Raw genomic sequence first — 22,283 nt, forward strand, 5'->3', positions numbered from 1 at the left:
ATGGCGGAATGCAGGGTGGTTGTTGTAGATAGCAAAAAAAAAAAATACACTTAATTTCCTCATTAAAAGAAGAGCAAATGTCACTAAAAGTATTTTTTGACAAGAAACAATGTTTTTACGAGCGCTATCCTTCACAAAACTATTCACAAGTCATCAGGTGTTACAACTACATTGCGCATCCTCTTCATAAGGTCATTTCTTTGCAATATGAACGACTACACATTAAAAATAATGGGTATATCACAAAATAGCATTTAGGAGTAACAAAAAAGAAATAATATAGTTAATATTAATGGCAATAGAAGTCCAATTCACTTAAAAACAGTCAGTCGTCTTGCACTTTCAATGGTCGCCGATAGTTGAGCCAGAACTGACATCCGAATCTCAGAACTGTCATTGGTTAGGATTAACAGAAGTAAAAGTTGGCTCGAGGACAAGCGAAAAACTTGTGGCCAATTCCACATGGGTCTTAGTGTAATTATTATTTCTAATGACTCAGGTCTGTGACGCCCGAGCAAATTTCCATTTCCTGCAAAGTGATGTTTCTAGCTGCTGTTTTCCCCCTCCCAAACCCCCAAATTTTATTTATTTATTTTTATTTTTTAACACAGCCCCACACAGTCTTTCTCCTGCACTCTCATGTCCAGGTAGTAATGCAGAGTTCTGCTGCAGCCGTGGAGCTGAGTGTTTTTAATTAGCTCACATCCACGGTGGAAGGCCCAGTATGGCGTACGAGCTCGTGATCAGCTTGGCGAGCAGAGAGTTGGAGAGTGTCTGTATCCCCCACACCCCCGCCCCAACTCCACTGATGACAGTGCTGGGCTACTGCCATCGCCATGGCGATGGGGGGAGTGCATGCGTGAGTGCGTGTGTGTGTGTGTGTATGTGTGCGTGTGTGTGTGTGTGTATCTAGGGGGGTGGCTGAGGCCTTTCATTATTAATGTGCACCGCGGCGTCCTTACCTCCTCTGAGCCCGCACAGCTCACTGCCTGACCTGCCATCCGAGGGAGATGGGTGTGGGGGAGGTGGGCTTAGGGAGGGGGCCCCGAGATAAAGAACGAAAAGAGAGTCAGAAAAAAAAGTAGTCTGAACGCTGCAAAAGTGTCCAATTTAGGCAAAGACATTAGTTCCATCCTACCAGCACAGATGGAACGACAGGACATGCAAATGAGATTAATCATTTAAACCAAAAGTTGGATCTTACAATAGGTGTGGCTGCACCTGTTTGCCGAAGTGTAGTGGGGGCGTGTGCGTTTGAGGGGGGCAGGGGGGTAAGTGGCTAGGTCAGGCGTCAGAGGCTGCTTCTATGCAAAGGGGGCATTTGGCTCGGTGAGCAAGCCTATCACACCAGGAAAATCCTGGAATCTTATCAGCGCCTCGCAGACACTGAGCCACGCTGATCTACTCACCCTCACTGCCAGCAGACGTGCCCTTCCCCCCACCCAAAGGGACCCGCTACGCGGGCCGGCCTCAGCTCGTCGCATTTACCAGCCCGGTCGCGCCGGGAGATAGCAAGAACCGATGTGGTTCAATTGTTGTCTGCGGGAGGAATGTAGCGAGCAAAACGTGAGCTTGAAGGGACAATTAACACGCAAGCTTTCGTCGGTACTTGAAAATTTGGAAAAATGAGGAAAGGTACTCTTGCTTGGGCCCATCTTGTGTTTGGAGATGGATACTGTTGGAGCAAATATATCATTACTCTTATTCGTGCATTTTTGCATTCTTTTTCCCTCTCTTTTAAGGTTTAAGTTTTGCATCCTAAAGTTGTTTTTATTTTTTCTGAGCAGAACCATCATGTGTATTAAGAAACCAACTCAAACATACCCTAAAGTTGCTTGTTTATTTGACCATGTTGACTCATTGGCTGCCATTGATGGTGATGGACGTCCAATCTATTTGGAATACCAGGTATGACATCGAATGATTTTTCTTGTTCGAGAACCCGTAGAAAATGTCCAAGTGAAGTTTAGTCTTGTCATGTTTTTGTCCCATTCCCTTGCTTCCGAACATGTTTTGTTGCTCTGTGTCTTTTTGTTGAACTTTAAAGCTGACCTCTTTTGCCAGATAAACTCTTGATTGAAACCTGCCGCTCACCTTTACCTGTGCATCCGAGTCCAGCAGTATGTGCGCCAGTTGTGACACGGGCAACACAAGGCTGATAAAGTATACACAGAGCCACAGTGGAACCCACCAAAATAAAATAGGATGTGAACCAACATAAATCAACGCCACTGACAGCGGCACGTAACAGATGGCTCATATATAGATTTGTCCATAAATTGCCTGGTACAGCATAAGCCTAAGGTTGACCTTTAACGATAAGCGTAAAAATTCATCACGGATGAGATGGGTTTTGAGCACAAGAAGCTTGCAAGTTTAAGACAGGATACAAATGCCTTTGCCATAGACATTTATTTGTAGCCCACAACATCAAATTACTAGGCCATTATGGTCATTAACTTAACTCGTCATTAATTATCCCTCTTTCACAAATTTTGTCCTGTCGCTGTCATTCTTGTTTTAAAGATCCAAAGATTTCAGTCAATCAAGCTTCTAACTAAGATTTTTTATCTTTGTAGTCTCTTGTGCAGGTTAAACAAAGTAAAAATCCTATTTTGACAATTGAAGGAATACATTGAACTAACTTGTTTAAAAAATACGCTATGACAAAGTCAGAGGACATGAAGAACATCTAAACTCCACAAATGACGTGCAAAAACGGCTAATCAAACAAAATTCCCTCTTGAAGTCAATCATCTTGTCAATTACTATAATAAGACAATATTTAGACATGCTTGGATAACCTTTCCAATGAATTAGTAATGTATGGACAAGAGTGACAGTCTTGGTTCTTATTTCTCCCCAACTCGCAAAACATGTTGTAAAAACAGTTTAAGGACACACATGCACACGCGCAGGAAGAGATTAAGTCTAAATCAATCGCTGTGGCTGGACGGGGAGAGAGATTTCACCCAGGGTTCTCGTTAAGGTCTGACACATGCGGCAAAGGCTTGAGGGAGTGTTATTACCGGGGTGATGCTTGATAAGACGCTAGTTTTTTCCACGGTGCGTCCCGCGGGAAAATGCAACGCGCAGCCATGGAAACTATAAGGCTAGGTATTGCGCTATAATTGGGCCAGCGTTTTTCACGGTTGCGGCCTCGCTGCCAAGTTCGCCGCCGTACTCGCACGTGACGCCGCTGTCAAGCCAGAGTGGAGACGAAGACACTTTCAAGGACACGCTCTGACTTTTTGAGGCTCATTCAGACGTGGCCAATGTCACACTGCTGTCATTTGGATTTCAAAATGGCCTTTTTGGACGTCCACACCTGAGTCAGAAATGATCATTATAAAATGGTGTGGAAGAAAAAGAGGAGGAGAAGAAGAGGGGCCAATCCCTGCTCAGTCTCTTGGTTGATTACATCAATTTCCCAGTTATCGATGGCTTTCCTGGCCCTGAGCTACACCCTCATCTACGTTTTGCATGCTGTGCGCTTGGTGTACCAGGACATGACTTGCACCCAAACTCGCTCTCCAATCGTAGCAATACTTTCACGGAAATGAGATCCGTTGTGGGAAATACGCGCTACTAAAAGGCTAAATACACCAAGGTATCACTTTCGGACTTTCTTAGGGTGCTAAGACTTTCAAAATAACTATGAACCGAAAATGTTTGATAGGTAATGTGGCTATTGTGCTGTTTGTACATAAATATCCCTAAATTAAGTGTTAAAACAGTTTCTTAAAGATTTTTATAATAGAAACAGCATGGTTGTTACATTCAGTTGTAGTGTTTAGCGCATTGCCCTCACAGCTCTGGGGTCTTGGGTTAAAATCCAGGTCGGTCCACCTTTGTGGAGTTTGGGGGGGTTTCCTCCAGGTACTCCAGTTTCCTTCCACATTCCAAAAACATGCATGGTAGGCTGATTGGACACTCTAAATTGCCTCTGGGTATGGGTGTGCGTGTGCGTGGTTGTCCGTCTCCTTGTGCCCTGTGATTGGCTGGCCACCGATTCAGGGTGTCTCCCGCCTCTGGCCTGGAGTCAGCTGTGATAGGCTCCAGCACCCCTGCGACCCTAATGAGGATAAAGCGGTTCAGAAGATGAGATGAGAAGGGATGTTTTTTTTTAGATCCAAAACCCATATTTTTAGATTAGGGAAAAATATGCAAAAAAGTAATGCAACCTATAAATGACTAATCATATTTTTTCTATAATGTGGTCCCTGCTGGTGCCCCCTCAAGAATTTCAGTTTACAAATATACAAGGTGTGCTGTTAGTATTATTAACTTGTAAAGAGAACGTCTCCCTCTTAGAATACATGTTTGCATAGTAGTTTGATTTACAGCAGGTAAAAATTGTGAATCTGCAGGAGAAAAAAAATCTTGATCAGATCTGATTTTGTGACCAACCGATATCACATGATACTCCAAAAATAGTTATACTGAAATATTGAGTATCAGGGCACCATTGGTGCGTAAGAGCTTTTGTTGGTGAAAAAACCTGAATTGTAAGAACATTGCATTGATCTATTGATGATTGGAGAGAGGCAGGTTTAAAAAGGCTGGGGCTATGGTTACTACGGCAACAGGGATTTATTGGAGCTCGGGTTTGAGTGAGGCCTGGAACGTGTCAAGGTGGAGACAATGAGATAGAGTTTGCTCGTGATGCCCAAAGTCTGTCTGTTTGTTCTGGGGGGATCGGAAACTGGCCTGTGGCATGCGCTCATCCCAGCTTGCTTTATCTCTGCTTTTTTGGCAAGCTCCGTCTGAATTAATTGCCTCTCTGTTAGGGAGAGAACAGGACGGACAGAAAGGGGCAAAGAGGTTCAATCCTTTTCTTCCTTTTCTTCGGACTGACTTTCTAGAAGGGGACTGGCTTCAATTACCAGCTTCCGTACGATCCGCGACCCTCCTCCTTATACTATTTGAGAAAGGGGTGTGGTTCCCCTAAAATAAATGTTGTTTAATGAACAGTGTTTAAACAACAATTAAAATCATTGCCCATGTGGCACCGAATGTGACTTTAGGGGCTATTCGTGAAAACGCATAAACCTTTCCAGAAAAATCGAGTATAAACTTCTGCATGTGTAGTGCCAAGTTGCTGTTATTTTAATTCCACGTCTACACGACCGCTTTGTGTGGGAAAATCCACATTACGTGGCACTACAAAACTGGTGCCCACTTGACCCTTGGATAAGCACTCCTTGCAATATGTAATATGATTCAATGGCACTCAATGACCACAAGGCGCCACAACAGAAAGATTAAAAACCCACCAACTGGCTGTTAAGGCATAGGTTGTCCACCCTTAGTCTACCTCAGGGGTGGCCAAGTCCGATCCTCAAGAGCCCCTTTCCAGTCTGTTTTCCATGTCTCCCTCCACCAACACACCTGAATCAAATAATTGGGATTGGTATGAAGCTTCTGGATAGCTTGCTGATGAATTGATGATTTGATTCAGGTGTGGTAGAGAAGAGAGATATGGAAAACAGACTGGATAGGGGCTCTCGAGGACCGGACTTGGCAACCCCTGGTCTACCTCAACCAGTTACGACCATAACCACTGTGATTGGTTCACTTAATACGGGAATTAGTAATGTTGGTACCTTTCAATCTTTTTATGTCACATTTGTGCTTGAGTAATGCAATCACAAGGTTGCGTATCCATTGATTTGATTGTGTGCTTGATAGGCTACAAGGCCTTCTTGGGGTGTTCACTGCTATGTTTACTGGCGCTATAGTGAAGCCACGATAGGAAATGGCCCTGATGAGATAAAACCAGCTTTCTTTGCGCTTCTCTGTAGGGGTCTCTCATGCACGCATGCACCCTCACACACAGGTAGGTCCATGTGCCATGTGAGGTGGGGGTAGAGCAATGTGGGCTGGAGGACAGCGATGGCCTACAAGGTCAGTGTATAAGGTTGTTTTTCTCCATTCTTTTTTTTTCTTCTTTTCCTCTCCCAGCCGTGGAGCGGCGCGCCGCCTCCCCGGGTCTCTCCTCTATCTGGTCAATACCGCCACGCAGCTTCCAGCGATCAATGGAGGGTCAATACCTCTCAGACGCCTACTCTTTGTGCGCACGCTGATTTAGCTACCACCTACCCAGACCATCTTTTTTGGGGGGTACTTTTTCTTTCTCCCTCGCCTTTTTTTACGACCCGAGCTCTCACTTAAATACACCGACCTGCGGAAATTAGAGACACAGCAGTAAATCAGAAGGGCATAGTGCACATTTTCTTCCAGAGGGCATAAACTAAGGCGCCTCATTGGGAATGGGTTTGAATTTTTTTTTTTTTTTGCTGATATGTCCACTTACGAGGCGGCTCAGCGGCTGAGCGGTTAGTGGGTTGGCTTTACAGTTCTGGGGTCCTGTGTTCGAATCCAGGTCGGTCCTCCTGTGTGGAGTTTGCACATTCTTCCTGAGCCTGCATGGGTTTTCTCCAGGATGAATGTCATTTTACATCCTCACATGTTACACCAAGTGTTCAATGGTTTATTTAAACACAAATGGCTATCCTAAATTAAAATCGAACTTATAAACACGTATTGGCTTCTAGTTTGGTTAAATTAAAACTCCCAAAAAACATATTGAAAACACAGGTGGTGCAAGTTACCTCAAAGATGCAGGTGAATACACAATTCCCCTGTAGATGGGGCTAGATTAAGTCCAGATGGTGATATAAAAGTGCTTGCACTGCTTCACACAGGATGTACTCAATCATACGTGCCATCAGGTGACCTGCGTGAGCATGCAAATGACAACCAGGCTGACCACAGACCTGCAACGGCTAGAACGACTTCATTGATTCTGCCTTTACTGTATGGAGATGCTCTCAGCTAAAAATGATATTAGAACAGCGCTGTACCAAACTGACACATCTCAGCTGGAACGTAAGAGAGGTTCAATGACATCATAGGGTGTCGTGCTACCTGAATGAATTGAACTTTCAACATTTTTTCAATCACAACCTCCCTTTTTTATGTTATAGCAACAGAGTAGCACAATTAAAAGCATAATTTGTGTTTTTTTACTTTTTTTTGCCACATGGAATCATTTGGACATATGCCATGGTTATTTAAAAAACATGAAATCCTCATATTGGAATCAGAAGTACTTCAAATGTGCAGGTAAATATGTTGAGAACAAGTTATTATCCAATGTAACCATATAGTAGAAATGATCAAATCAGTTATACAAAATCAAAGAGAACTTGGTGACATTTTTATCCATTTAATTCATTTTCTATACCGCTTATCCTCACAAGGATCATGGGGGTGCTGGAGCCTATGCCAGCTGACTTCAGGGACCAGGCGGGGGACACCCTGAATTGGTGGCCTGCCAATCGCAGGGCTCAAGTAACGCATTCACGCTCACACATAGGGGCAGTTTAGAGTGTTCGATCAGCCCAACCTGCATATTTTTGGGATGTGGGTTGAAACCGGAGTACCTAGAAAAACCCACGCTAGCCCGGAGAGAACATGCAAACTCCACACCCCAGAACTGTGAGGTCGACGCGCTAACCTCTCGTCCGCCGGGTCGCCTATGAATGAAAACATTTTCTTAATTCATATTTTAGTGCATGTGTGCTTGGTCTTCTGTCAAGTCAGCTAAGATAGCAAACTATTGCTCACTGATGACCATAATGAAAACAAATAATAAAGAATATTGCTTTGGCATGTATCCATTTGAAAAAGGGACAACTCTTATTAGAGTGCAGGTGAACAAAATGTGTAATTTGGTGCGTCATGTCACCAGCTATTTTTTGACCAAGAAAGACAAGAGTTTGAGTAATTGACTTGAGTCGACAGTGAAGAAAAGGGCAAATTGGTTGTTTAACTCTTTGAAGAAATGACAACAATTGACTAACACTGTGTTTTTTTTTATGCGACGGTGGACTGGAGGGCCCCACGGAGTCCGACGACATTATGGTAATTGTGATTACTGGGGTTGGAGTGCGTGCGTGACTGACGCCATTAGGGAAAGTGCAATTACAGTAGGCTTTGGTGACCTTGCTGACTCGTGGAGGTCAGGGCTTCTCATTAGAGCTTGGTGGAAGGCAGCCCAGTGTCTCCACTGTGCCAATCAATAAGAGCGGAGCGTGGTTGGCGCTAATCAGAGCTTTGACGCAGCCTCACGCCCGGCTACACCCCAACCCCCCGCGTTTCCATCGTCACACATTTCTGCCGCGTTTCCTCTGTTCCACCTTTTAGTTCTCTTATTACCACGCCGAAGGAATCGTTTTGCTTCACCACAGCAAAAGGACAAAAGTGTTACAACGGCAGAGCGGTGGGAAAAGACTAAATTGAAAGTAATGTTCATACATCGTTTAAGTTTGTTTTTGGCCAATTTCATACAGAGCAAGTTAAAGATAACCTTGTGAAAAGGAATCAGTTTGGAGATTTAAATGATGTTTATTTGTTAAGGAACGAAATTGTGTTTTTGGGGAGTGTGGGACTGGAAATTGAGAAATTGCTATACATTTGGTTACTAGCAGTGGCGGGCCGTCAAGGCCTTCAAGGCCTTCTCTGCTGGCCTAAGAAATATCTGAATCATATATTATATTTTGTCCATCAATACTTATTAAATAATTCCAAATTGTCTGTTAGCTTCCTTTCATTGCTTTTCCCCCTGGTTGCACTGCTTCCAGATGTGTGTTTTCATATTGAAGCATTTAACCAATCACATTTCAGCCATTATTTGTTGCCAGGGTCAGAAATCTGCCTCAAGGCCTTCACAATCAGTTCTGCAGGCTCTGCTGCATTAAACAAGCGTCAATAAGACTGTTGCTTTAACCAATCAGATTTCGAGTTGGCAACACCACAATGCCTTGTCGCAGGCGTAGGGATACGTCATTGCCGTCTCGCAGGCGTAGGTATACATCATCGCTTTCACCAACTATGATTGGCTAGTGATTAGCCAGAGCTACCAAACTGTATCTGGAGCTCGCGAGCTGCACAAGCAAATATATTGTTGTGTTGATTTAAAGCCATTTTCAAGACGGACCATGCCAGAAATACGACAGGACAGGCTCAACTTTCAGCATTAGCTTCGATGGCGATAGAAAAGAAGGAAGAAAGAAAGGAGGATGAATATTGTGAACAGTTAAAAAGAATTTTTGGTGAGAAAAATATGGCTATAATCCTAAATAATATTTCAATTGTGGGCCGGGTTCTGATATCTGAAAAGCTCCAGTGTTTGTATTTAATCACTAAATGCTGCTAGGAAGTGGATTTTACCCCATTTTAGTGCAATTTTTGCCGTTTCGCCATTGACGTCCATCACTGTCTTTTCCCGGGAAAATCACCCCCCGGCCCAGTTGTAATGTCTGAAAAGCTCCAGTATTTGTATTTAATCATTAAATGTTACTAGTCATACCACTTTTAATGCGTTCATCACCTTCGCTAAACTCAAAGAGAGAAGCAAAACAGTTTTCATACGCTGCAAAAGTACCAAAATAGGTTATAGGTGCATATAAATACTAACTTCAACTATTGTGTTCATTAGCTGTCTTAAATATTCATGCCTGGGAGATCACTACTAAACAACTAACTAACAAGGGCGGCATCTCAATGTTCACCTCCAGTAATAGTTGTTTGATAATAAAAACATTATTCACGTCAAGACATGCACCAACTAAAATCATGACACTTGTGTTAGGCTGCGTTACTTGATTCAACTTGACTTTCACTTCATAGCAATCTTCATTCATTCATGATTTTTTTTACAAACTATGAATAGTTTGTGACCTCTTAAGATTAAAATTAAACTAAATGATTGCGCTTAACATACTTTGAGTTCATAAATGGCAATCCAGCCCATTAAAACACGGTTTACATCCTCGTAGTATTAGAAGTCCTGGCAGTGATTACCTAAAGACCCCCTGGATAGCGTTAATATGACGACAGCATGCTAATAGTACCCACCATATGTTCTCATTTAGCAAATAAAATTCAATTGGAACACAATTGATATTACAATTATTATTGAACATATTCTATTCTTGCCAGTTGTGTCTTAAAAATATGACCCAACTATATATTTTCCTAAGTAAAGGCGTAAGTGTTCATGGAATTGTAGAAATTTGTACAATATTTCTTTTCAAATTGGTGTTACCTTATTAGTATCATACATGTTTATGACATGTGGAGATGCTTAGAAATGCTAGATTTTTTTCTCATTTAGGTGAAATTTGGGTGCAATAAGGAGGGGAAAAAATTTAATAAAGTTTAATTGAGTGCATTTTATGGAACAGGTGATAAATACATTCTATATTGAGGCAGTACGCACATTGATGAGCAACAAAGCCGCAGCTACGTTTCACGAAGCAGCCTGACGACACACACGGACGCTTGCTGCGTACTCAGCGTCCGTCCATTGGCTGCCTGTGGTCGCTCGTAATGGATTGTAAAGCTCGGTGCAGGCGCCCCCCTCAACCTCCCCGCATCCCATCAACACACACACACACACACACACACACACACACACACACACACACACACGCACACCTCCAGGCAATGCTGCATTCAGCTCGCACTCTACGCTTTGCTTTCCTCTCCCAGCTAAGCTATATCCAACTTCTCTGGTCATTGCCCTCATCATCAACACCTCCCAAACTGGCAAAATGTCCTACAGACTCTCTCTCTCCACCAGACTGGACAGAAAAAGTCACAGCATGAATACAGAACTGTGTGCATAAGTGTCACGACTGCTGTTTTTGCAATGTTATATAGTCACTCAGATCCTCACATACCCCAGACAAGGCCAAAACGTGTAAGAAATGGGAGGAAAAAGGTGTTTGAATGACGCAATTATTCTGTTTCCTAATTAGCTGGCTTACTACATTAAATTTTGAAATAACGTTGAAGCCTTTACAACTGTAGAAAGACCGTTAGTCTACTTCCATGATTTTGGTATTGGAAGTGAAAATATGCTAAAGTTACTGTGTGATCAATGTAAAAACGGGTTATCTGGTTAATCTATCACACTAAATGGCAACCATTGAGGTAAGATTCTTGGTAGTGAACCTTTTCGTTGATTCCATGCTGGCTTAAAATGTAAAAAAAAAAAATCCCTAAACCCTGCGGTATAGACTATGGTGATGAGTATGGCACTTCAAATTTAGCTCCGGATTTGAAAACGCTGACAGCACATTTGTGTACACTGCAGGGGTGGAGCTTAGGGAGGTCCTGACGAGCAGAATCTAAAAACCAACGTAAAATAATGCGCCGAGCTACAGTAGGGTCCGCGGGTGCTGATTCATTAGCACCTTGAACCTTCGGCCGATCAACTCAATGGGCCCCCATTGACACTCATAGCATCCGAGCCTTGTTCACACTTGTTCCGCCACTGGTACATGATGGTCTGAAGGTTCTCCTCAGGTTCCTATGACAAATGGTCTTAGAAGGTTGATTGACTTGATTCTTAGAACAAATGATAGAAGATTAATAAGGAATTGAAATTCCTTCTGTCACCAGAACAATAGCAGACAGTAATGTTCAACAGTCTGTGACCAGCAATCTAGAGAGATATTAACTGAAAAATAAAGGCAGAAATACAAAACCAGTATATTTCATTACCGTTATGTCATAGAATGGAACAAAGCCACCCAAGCTCATGGATATAATCAAACGTGCCTTTAGGAGAGGACATAAAAAGTAATCCCCCAAGCATGCCAAAAGTCAGCTCAACAAGGCTGCGAGTCCGTTTGCCAACATTGACTCACTCGCACAGGAAGAAAAAACGATTCAAGGGTTCTCCCTTGTTTGATTCTGTCAGCGCCATCAACCACTTTTATTGTCTTTTACTGCAAAGCTCCCCTCCCCCTAGGAAGTAACGCCGTATCACAACATAATTTGTCATTGGCGGACACTTTGGGGACTAAGATGAATCTTGTCATGCATAGTGGCCTTGTTCCAGCAACTTTTTGCGGTAAAAAGACATGACCAAATGCTTACATCAATACTGACACCATCAGATAGACCCACAAGTTAGAATCTCCAGCAACACAATTGGCCTGGATGAGTTCATTGTGCACTGTTCTAAGTTTTGTTGTGCTCAAATTTGGGATCTTTAACAACCCAGAATGCAACAGAAAATAGCTCCAAAATGACGAATTTCAGCCTGTCTTATTCTGTAATAAATGAGAAACCAAGCGGTATGTTCTGGATATGTCTTTCGATCTAACAGATGATGTCTTATGGCCTCATTATGTCCAAACAGTCTTGGGCAGGTCACAAAATGGCCGCCTGTTCAGAATCTGGCAATGGAAAGATTTGTGTCTGGCCTGAGAGAGTTAGTTAACACTCTCTCAGCATGCAACAAATGTAGAATTAATGAAATGAGAAAGTGATTATCTTATTACAATTTTGTTGAACTCTTGCTCCCATGATGGGAAGCGTGTGTGTCTCAGTTGACATCGGAAAAATTGTGAACTAAAGCTCAAGACTAGTTGCAAATTAATCACAAAGTGCTATTTCCCCAAAAAATTGAGAAAACTGCTCAAGTCTAACAAATTATTGTTGATTTCATTTGTCTAATATTTGTTTTTATTTCAACTCGTGATCGTGAATGGTATTCCGTCTCCTCTTACCATGTGATTGGCTGGCCACCAATTCAGGGTGCCCCCCGCCCTGTGCCTCTATCACAGGGGTGGGCAAACTATTCCACCAAAGGCCCCAGCGGGTGTGAGCTTTCGTTCCAAACTCTAAAGAGGAAACCTTTCCACAAATCTGGTATCTTAGATCAGTCGATTGTAGTCAGGTGCTTCTTGTTTCAGCAGAATCCCCAACGGCTAAACTGTCTGTGCTGGATCAGTTGGACCAAAAACCTGCACCCACAGCGGCCTTCTAGCACCTTCCGCGACCCTTGTGAGGATAAGTGCTTCAGAAAATGAATGTTTTGCTGATTCTGATTCTATGCCAATTGGTTACTTTTATTTTGCATTAGTTTTACAGGTCTAAAAATCCAGGCTTGGTAATGGCAACACATATCTGAGAAAATAATTAGATTCAAGTCAAAAAAATGATAAAGCTTCCAAAGTGCTTTATTGTAATATGTAGTTACACACCAGGTCTGTTCAATGGCACACAATCATGAAAATTTCCCAGTATTTTACTATTGAGAACTATATCGCACATATTCAGGCGCAGTTTCCCTGTTTTGCCCCCAATGTGTTGTGCTTCCTCACTGCCGCCCGCCGCCACATCTATAATCCTTTTTATTGAAATCCGTGTCACCTGCCGCCTGCGCAGTCCAGCACCCTGAAGCGCTCCACGTCTGGCATCGTGACGGGCACTGCGGCGAGCGGGAGCTCACAGTATGGCTCTTAATGGCAGCTTTTTAGCATCTATTCATATCTGCTGGTCTGTAAAATACCAATTGACAACACGGCCGTCCACCGTGTCGACGCGTGAGTGCTATAATGGCGACGGCGTCTCGTTTGGCTACGAGCGTGACGTCCTCCTGCTGTTTATTGCGAGGCGCCGTCAGGCCTGCCGGCGGCCATGATGGTGGGAGGCGAGCGAGCACCAAGGCTGGATGTGCATTGTAGCATTTCACGTCCCCTAAAAGCACACGGCGCCAGAATGCGTCGGGGAAAGATTGAGACGGAAAAGTAGCCCACACTCTGGGGTGGGGGGGGCGACGACGACGGCGGCGGTGGTGAGGGAGGAGACGGAGAGAAAAGCCAAAGGGAGAGAGGAAGAGGGAGCGTGAGGCAATTTTGCAAACCTGTGACACATAAATTATTAACAAACTCTGGCTAAATGCGTAAACTCTCTCCTCGTTCGCACCCTCTTCTTCATTTTTCACACTTACCCTCCTGGGCAAAAAAAAAACTCGCGTGCACACACACGTTCAGGTTGCCATGTGATTGCACGTAACACAAAGTCACGCATGTAAGAGGACAAAAAGGCCCGCAACAGAGGGATAACCAGCCAGCGTTGATGAGCGAGGGCCAGTGAAAAGTGCGACAAAAGATAAAGATATAGACAACAGGGTAGTGATAGATGGGTGGGTACGGGGGCCGTCGACGCCAATTTATATGTTGCATCTTGGAGCAGATGGGAAAGACGGATAAGGTGGTCGACAAATACTGAATCAACATACTAGTTTAAGGCCTTTGATTCCAATTTTCAAAATATTTAGTGTCAATGTTTACTGCTCTTTGGCTCTTTGTTTGGAGACCGGCGCCGCTTTGCTACTAATCACGAGGCGTCCAGTCCATTTGGTATTCTCTAATCAATTGCTAATGCGTGTGTGTGTATGTGTGTGTGTGTGTGTGTCTGTCTGTCTGTGTGAGGCACTGCTTGAACGGTCACTCTGCCCCTCGGGCGATGGTGCGTGTTTGGGATGGAGTGGATCCTCCCCCAGGAGTGGAGAAGAGACGTTTGTGTGTGTGTGGGTGTGTGTGTGTGTGTGTGCACGTGTGTGTCGCCACCATACTTTTGCCGCAGTCTGTCCACTCCTACAGAAGTCTGGCAACAAATCTCCACATGCACAGCATCTAAACAGAGTCCTCCTCATGAGCAACACACTTTCCTAAATAAAAGCCAGGGATTGTTGTTATGTTGTTAAATAGGAAATAAGGCAATTTCCATTTTTAAAAACTTGAGAGAGCGAAAGATTTACAGAATAATGCCATTAAGGCGTATAGCTGCTAAGCACCATTACTTTAGATTATTTTAAGAAAAACATGTCACAGAGTCACACAAAATTTGAAGTGTGAATGGTGGCGTATCCTCAGTGAACAAAGTTTGAGGTAGTTTTTAGTTCTAATGTGCATGTTGGTGTAAGAATATGTTGTCAAAGGCAGTCTAACTTACCAATGTACAAATTGCAAGTGTTTTTAATATCCCTTATTGGTTGGATGGCGATAGATGTCAAATCAGTTTTGGCATGTCCTCCCAGACCAAATGATTTGGACGCCTATCGATGTCAATGGCACTGAAACATGATCATTCAATGCCTGCCATCCCAGTTAAAATGGATTTATTGATTGTTGATGGCAGTGAATGAGTTAGATCACAATTTTTAATCTAATTTGCACAGCAGTGTTGCCAAGGTAAGAATACTTAGTCACATCGTCACACATTTACTTACATCATAGACAACTGCTTGACGTAACTCTGAGTCACTCTATGTTCTAGTAAATCCCGAGAATATAAAGAGGAAACCATTTTTCTACGGACACTGAGTGATGTGAGAATTGCACAAATAATCCCACAACTGTTGTTTGTTGACAAGTTTAGTAAATACAGTATGTGAACAGGCTAAGCAAATAACGAAATTCCAGCAAACAGACAAAGGCACCCTACACAGTATGACCTGAGCACATTATCCTTGTTTGGTGGTAAAAATAAATAAATAAACAGGAGCTGCTACCAGACCTCCAAATTAAACAAAAACGCAAATATTGAGCATTCATGTTAATTGCAAAAAAGACGTCGTCAGATATGTTTACAGCCAAATTCGCACTGTAGATTTGTCACTATAATGGTCAGCCCTCGGAACCTTGTTCAGGATGTTGAAAATGGCTGGCTGGAAGGTTAGGATCCCTTTTTCTAAGTAAAAACAATAACAACAACAACAAAAAAAACTAGATGGGATGATTGTCTTAATGCATTTTTCCTCATCTGTCTTACAAACACCAGGCAAAGGCCTATCTTTTAAAAATCAACCAATCATTATATCGTTTTTGCACGCAGAGCGCAACCCACTGAGCCTCATCCGCAGCGGGTTGTCTTCCGCCATTACCTGCTCGTGCCGCCCGGCTGCATTTTGCCGACGGCGGCGGCCATAAGCCATCTTGACCTTTACGCATGAGAGAACTTCCGCGTTGGGTGCGAGCCAGTTGCAGAGGCACTTTGCATCACTTGAGAGATTCAATTGCCTTTATGTGTTGCCACTAAATGGATGCAGAGATGCAGCCGCCTCCCCATGGAGCTTGGCCTGCAAAACATTAGCGCCAATGTGGAATAACAACGCTTTCGGAGGAAATTGTGTGAAAAATGAAGAGAGCTATATTGTTTAGTGTTGCAGGCTTTTTGCTAAATGTGTGGGCTTCCCTTAGGTGTGTTTTTTTTGCAAAAAAAACAAACTTTTGTGAGCCCAGACAAGCATAATACTAATAATTCATGAATTTTCCGAAATGCTCATCTTAACGAGGTTCACAGGGTGCTGGAGTCTATCCCAGCCCATAATGGGCAGGTGACGGGGTGTGCCCTGTATTGGCATTCACGCACACAGTCCAATCTATGGATAATTTTGATTGTTTCACGCATGTTTTAGGGCAGGGGTGTCAAACCCAGTTTGGTTGGTGGGCCACATTCATGGTGACCAGATCACCATTTTAGATATAATATTTAGATTTTTTTAAATAAATGGATTAAAAGAACTGGATTAAAATCCCTGAATATTCATTTTTTATAGATCTAAAACAATTTTTATTTTAGCTTTTTTATATATATTTTTAGATTTTACAAAATGATTTTTGAACTAAAAACACAGAAAAAAATGATTAAAATATTACAGTTATTGATTTAAAAGGGGGAAAATCAGGAAATATAATATACATTTATACTCTTCATTTTAATTTGATCCTAAAACAGAAAGTCGGCACTCATGATTTACTTTCCCGGGCCACACAAAATGATGCGGCGGGCCAGATTTGGCCCCCGGGCCGCCACTTTGACACATGTGTTTTAGGGGATGTGGAAGGAAAATCGGAGTAACTGGAGAAAACCAACGCAGGCACGAGGAGAACCTGCAAACTCCACACTAGGGATTTGAACCCTTGATCTCAAAACTGTAAGGCGGACGTCCTAATCATGTTCCACCAATAATCATAATATCCACAACTCCGGCACAGAGGATGAATGAATAACAATAATGAAAAAAGTACATTTCCATTTTTAGGCTAAGACAAACACCTAATTGCTTCTGACAATGGACCATTCTGGTCATTAACATGCCAAGCTAATTGCGGCGCAGTGGCCACGCTTGATCTCTTTCGCTGTAAAGTGGATGATTGAAAAAGCCCAATGATCACAACAGACTAACAACATATAAAATGTGTTCTGATAGATTGACAAACTGATGTTAATCAACATGTCAAATTTTGTCACGGTGTGTAATTTCATCAGGATTCTGAGCAAGTCCTGTTAAAATATGCAGGGGAGGAACATTTTATAACTACGGAACCATCTTGCCCCAACGTGTTATAGCAAGCTGTGTATTTAATTTCAATTTCATCTGTCACCCAAAAACAAATGTATACTTACACCTAACCTGAGGCAATTTAGAAACCAATACTGTTTTTATGAATATTTATGTAATGCTTTGCCAAAAAAAGTCACAAAAGTAAAGTTGATCACATCCTATCCTATTTTTCATGCACCAAATAGGCTCATTTATTAACAAAAGGTTTGTTCTCACCCATCAATGATGTCAGAGAACCAGCTAACACCTTGAAAATCCAGCTTCATTGAGACTGCCTGTCATCAGCTGGAAGTGCGCAAAGGTTACATTGAATGACAGACTGAGTAAAGGGTTGTAAAAAGTGACATGACAGCCAACATGTGGACAGTGCTTCACACTGGCATGTCTGCATTTTAGCCCCTCATTTTTAGACTCACAAATGCGTCAAAAAGTTTTAACATGTCTAACCGAATATCCATCATGTGGGCGGGGCTTGATACCAGTATGCCCACTTTAGAGTGCCTCATTGCTAGCCTTGAGTGGCTGCACGTCAGGTTTTTTTCTTTCTTTTTTCCACAGCCAGCATTTTGGAAGGGGGTTTCACACTAGCTTTTAATCGCCTCATCGTCAACTAGTAGGATAATTTCCAAAGGAGCTGCAGCAGAGTCAAGGAATCCAGATTTTTTACACCGATAATTTTTTTGGTTCAAATGTGTAATTATATTTAAGTACAGTCTTGTTGTTTTTCATTAAAATTCAAAAGTTAGTTACTTGTCTCAGGGCTGTCAATTTTTAAGTCATTTTTAAGTCATCATACTTTCAGTGACATCATTTAGGACTTGACAATCTTAAGGGTATATATTCTGTATGTGTTTACCCTGTCTAATTACTGTACGTACATATAGACGGTGATCGTGAGCTAACGTCCTCTGAAAATAGTATATATCCAATATGCAGGCATGCTCGCACACAAGTCCCCCGCACAAACCACCACCCCTACGCACACACGCACACACACACACACACACACACACACTTGAGTCCCCGGTTTGTCCCCCTGCCCACTTCCTCTGCAGCCTGTGGTGTTTCCGCTGGGGTGAGACGCTGCCAGCTCCCTCCCTCTGCTCCCCAGTGGGGTCCTGCCTCCCAGCATCTGTCAGGGCAGCTGTCTCTCCTCTCCAGCTCTGCACTGCACCACATTACGCCAGGCCTCCAAACAGTATCTTGAGCGACACACACCCTTGCATTAACACGCATCGTGACGCTGGAGGAATGATTGACTTCTATCGCGTGAAGGTCACACGTTGTTGTTTTTTTTAATTTGCGAAAAGGACAAACTTAGTCTAACTAGGGCACGCTATGGGGATTCCCTTTTCAGAGAGTAACATATTTATAAGTTGCTTTTCAGTTTGACAGGTAAGTTCGGTAGCCACACTTGAACGCATGCAATACAAGAGATGTACTAATAATTCTACCATTACATAGCATTCAGGCCCCATCGTCCACACAAAAACAAGTTTTTTACTGTTTTCTTGTTCCATACAGAAATAGATGACATGTAATGAGTTGAAAACTCCCAGTTACATAACCGGGCTCTAGAGTTAATAGTTCTTTTCAGATTTTGCATGAACGACCACTTAATACTTTGATTCTTCTTCACTTTGCAGCTTCAACTTTAGCATGAATGTCGTCGTGGTTTAACCTTTCAAGATATAATGTAACAATGCTCACAATACAACAAAAAAAATGCATGTACACATTTTACTTAATTAATTATTAAGGAGTAAAGGGAGTCCAGCCTGTCAAATCCAGTAAAGTATCCCCTTGACGTGACAGTGGAACTTTAAGGCACCACTGTATATCTCCTTCAAATGAGTCTTAGTCAGGATTAGCACATTTGAAGGAGGAAAACTAAGTACTATTATCACAACAAAAGGTTCTTTCACAACATATATACTCACTAGTCTCATGTTACACTCATGAGTTCTTCCTATGAATGAATCCAGAAAGAGGATTGGCAAGCGAGTTGGAAAAGAGGGAGGGATGGTTCAGGCCCAGGTGTGCCTGGAGCGTCAGGAACTAAAAATAAAAGCCTTTGAGCGACACAGGTGCTGAAAAATGATCTATTACTTGCCGAGTCCAGCAAAGCTGGGATAACTCTGTGTGATCATGATAGGTTGTGGTGTACACTAGGGTGTTTGTAGTGATTCTCAGCTGACAACAAACACAACAAAAGCTATAAAAGCGGAAAATGGGTCTCAAAGTGGAGGTTTTTGAGAATTATCTCTTTATTATTTTTTTTACAAACAATGAAAATGAACATTTATTGGATTGCACATCTACATGAACAAGCTTAGTTAAGTGCACAGACTGGGCACGTGTGATGATGTCGCAGCCAAATCAACAGTAGTGGATCACAAAGATGTGTTTATTCTCATAACTCTTTCCAACAAATTCCACTTATTTTGACTGCAGAGACTCGGCTCACTTTGATACAGTCTGTTTTGCACACCAGTATAGTTTTTCACACACCACATTTCATGAATGCATCATTTTGAACGACACATGCCAACAAACAACAACGTAGTAGAACAAGGGTTCGCTTCGGAGCCCCAGCATGTGGGTGTTGGAGAATTTATTCCAGAGAAGATTGACAGCTCCCATCCCCCCAAAAAACTGGCATCATAACTATGGGCAGTACGTGATGTACAATTAAATATAAAACTAATGTACTATAAAGATCTAAATATTATATTCTAAGTATTACATCATAAAATGATTAGCAATAATGATGGCCAATCATCATCTCTAGTACGTGCAACAGAGCTTTGCGACAAAATTAAAAAATAAAACATACATTTAAATGGACAAGGAGACGGACAACCATGCACCATACCTGTCAACCTCTGCCGATAACTGCCCTTATAAATGATTATTGATTCCCCTTACAAACCCCCAAAAAACCCTACAAACACCGTACGACTCGTACTCGCCCCCGGGCAGCCACTTTGACACATGTGACCTAGAAGAAACCCACGCAGGCCCGGGGAGAACATGCAAACTCCACACACAGGTGTACTGACCTGGATTTGAACCTAGGACCCCAGAGCTGTGAGGCCGACACGCTAACCACTCATTTGCCGGGCCGCCTCCCAAAATAGGTAAATAAGTAAATTAACACATACCGTTACTCCTTTTTCTAAGATGCATTTTTAAATGTTGAATTGTTTACTATCTGCTCAACCGCTGCTTGTTGGGAAGTCACCGTACAACTTAGATATCAAATTTTTGTTTTAGCCTCTTCCCTTGCCTAATGAAACCCTCGACGTGACCGGACGTTTTGTCGAAAGACGTTTGGTAGAACGGACCTTTGGTCGCCAGGTTATTACTGTTGAAACCGGCTCTCAACATTATAATCATGAGAGAGAGATTAATATCTAAATATCTAATATCAAAATATCAACAGTCAACTCTCTGTCATAATTTGACAGCGAGCGAACCCGGCGACCAAACGTCCGTTCTACCAAACGTCCGTTCGACCAAACGTCCGTTCGACCAAACGTCCGTTCTACCAAACGCCCGGTCGACCAAACGTCCGGTCGACCAAACGTCCAGGGACGAAACATCCGGGGACCAAACGTCTTTCGACGAAACGTCCGGTCACGTCGAGGCACAGGTTTGGTCATCGAACAAATGAAAATATTACTAAATTTCATGGAAAAATACTTTTACAAGATCATTATCGCATAAATGGTCACACTAATTGCTCGCCAGTGAACCTTTGCCTGCACTCTACCAACTAGAATGCACACGCCAACTCACATGCAAAAAACTTATAGCATGAATAAATGCTGACAAAACACCCCCACTTTCCCGTTGGGTTGCGGTCCACCCAGCGCAGATGTAGCCCTGATTAATTGGGCGCAACACTGGGAAAAGGGTCTGGAAACTACCTGGCAATTTCCTGCAGTATCCCCCACCTCACCCACACATCTATGCTCCAAAAACCCCTCCTCCCTGGCCTCCCACTCCCCCTCCTCCTCGCGTTTGGATCACGCAAGTCAGCAGGTGGGCTGCAGGGAGGACTGTCTGCCGTGTGGCGTTGATATTCAGCCTGCGTCCAGCGTGTTGGGCGCCCTACATTGCAAGCGCTCCCTCTGGCAAAGGCTTGGCTCGTTTCTGAGAGCTGGAAATGTCGAGTGACCAAATGGTGCAGGTAGACACGCAGCCACATTCAAAATGGCGCGGTCAACGTCACAAAAATAACGGGCAGGATGGAGACGTTAAAAGTGTTTGTAGCTCGTTCAATTTGCAAAATGTGCGGATTACCCAATTGAGAACAGTGAAGCTTTTTAATGAAAGCGCAGGAAGGGGGGAAGCAGCTGGTGGCATGTGTTTGAGCCGCGAGGATAAGACCCCGTGCATTGGGTTCGCCAGCAAAAGCCCCCCGCGCTCACTCACTTTCCTCATCTCTTCACGCCCCTTCGTCCCTCCCCCTTCGAGAATGAACCCTTTGTCCGTCCGTTCCACTACTGGGTGAGCTGGAGTCGGGCCTGAGCCGTGGGGGCCTGCTGGCCGGCCAGTTTTAGAACCGGTGCGGATCTGAGTTGAGCCCCTCACCGAGCTGGCCGCCGTAGCCAAAAAGTCCCTCCTCCCACAGAATGAGCCGGGAAAGGAAAGAGACAAAATGAACGCAACAGAAGAAAACATCAACTATATGGCTGAAAAACACCCGCGACAGTTACTGACAACACAAGAAAGGCGACCAAAAAGACCAAAAAAGCACACGTCTGCTTCAAAATCATATCCAGAAGAATTTCAGTTTGATTCCATTGAAAAATGTCTTCATCAACTCATACTTAGATGCAGTGGACCTTATTGATAAACAACTACGAACTTACTAAATTCACAATAAATGACAATTCTGGAGCTAAGATTCAAACCCAAAACCTGAGAACTGTGAGGCCCAATTGATTTCTCTTACTGACCCCAACTGATATAAAACTGAAAGGATAGATGCTTAATGCGTTAAGATGGTGTTCCGCTGAGCCTGAAAGCAGCTGCGACACCAAAACAAGCTGATTAG

This window comes from Stigmatopora argus, chromosome 22 (assembly GCF_051989625.1).
Source record: "Stigmatopora argus isolate UIUO_Sarg chromosome 22, RoL_Sarg_1.0, whole genome shotgun sequence".
Lineage (NCBI taxonomy): Eukaryota > Metazoa > Chordata > Actinopteri > Syngnathiformes > Syngnathidae > Stigmatopora > Stigmatopora argus.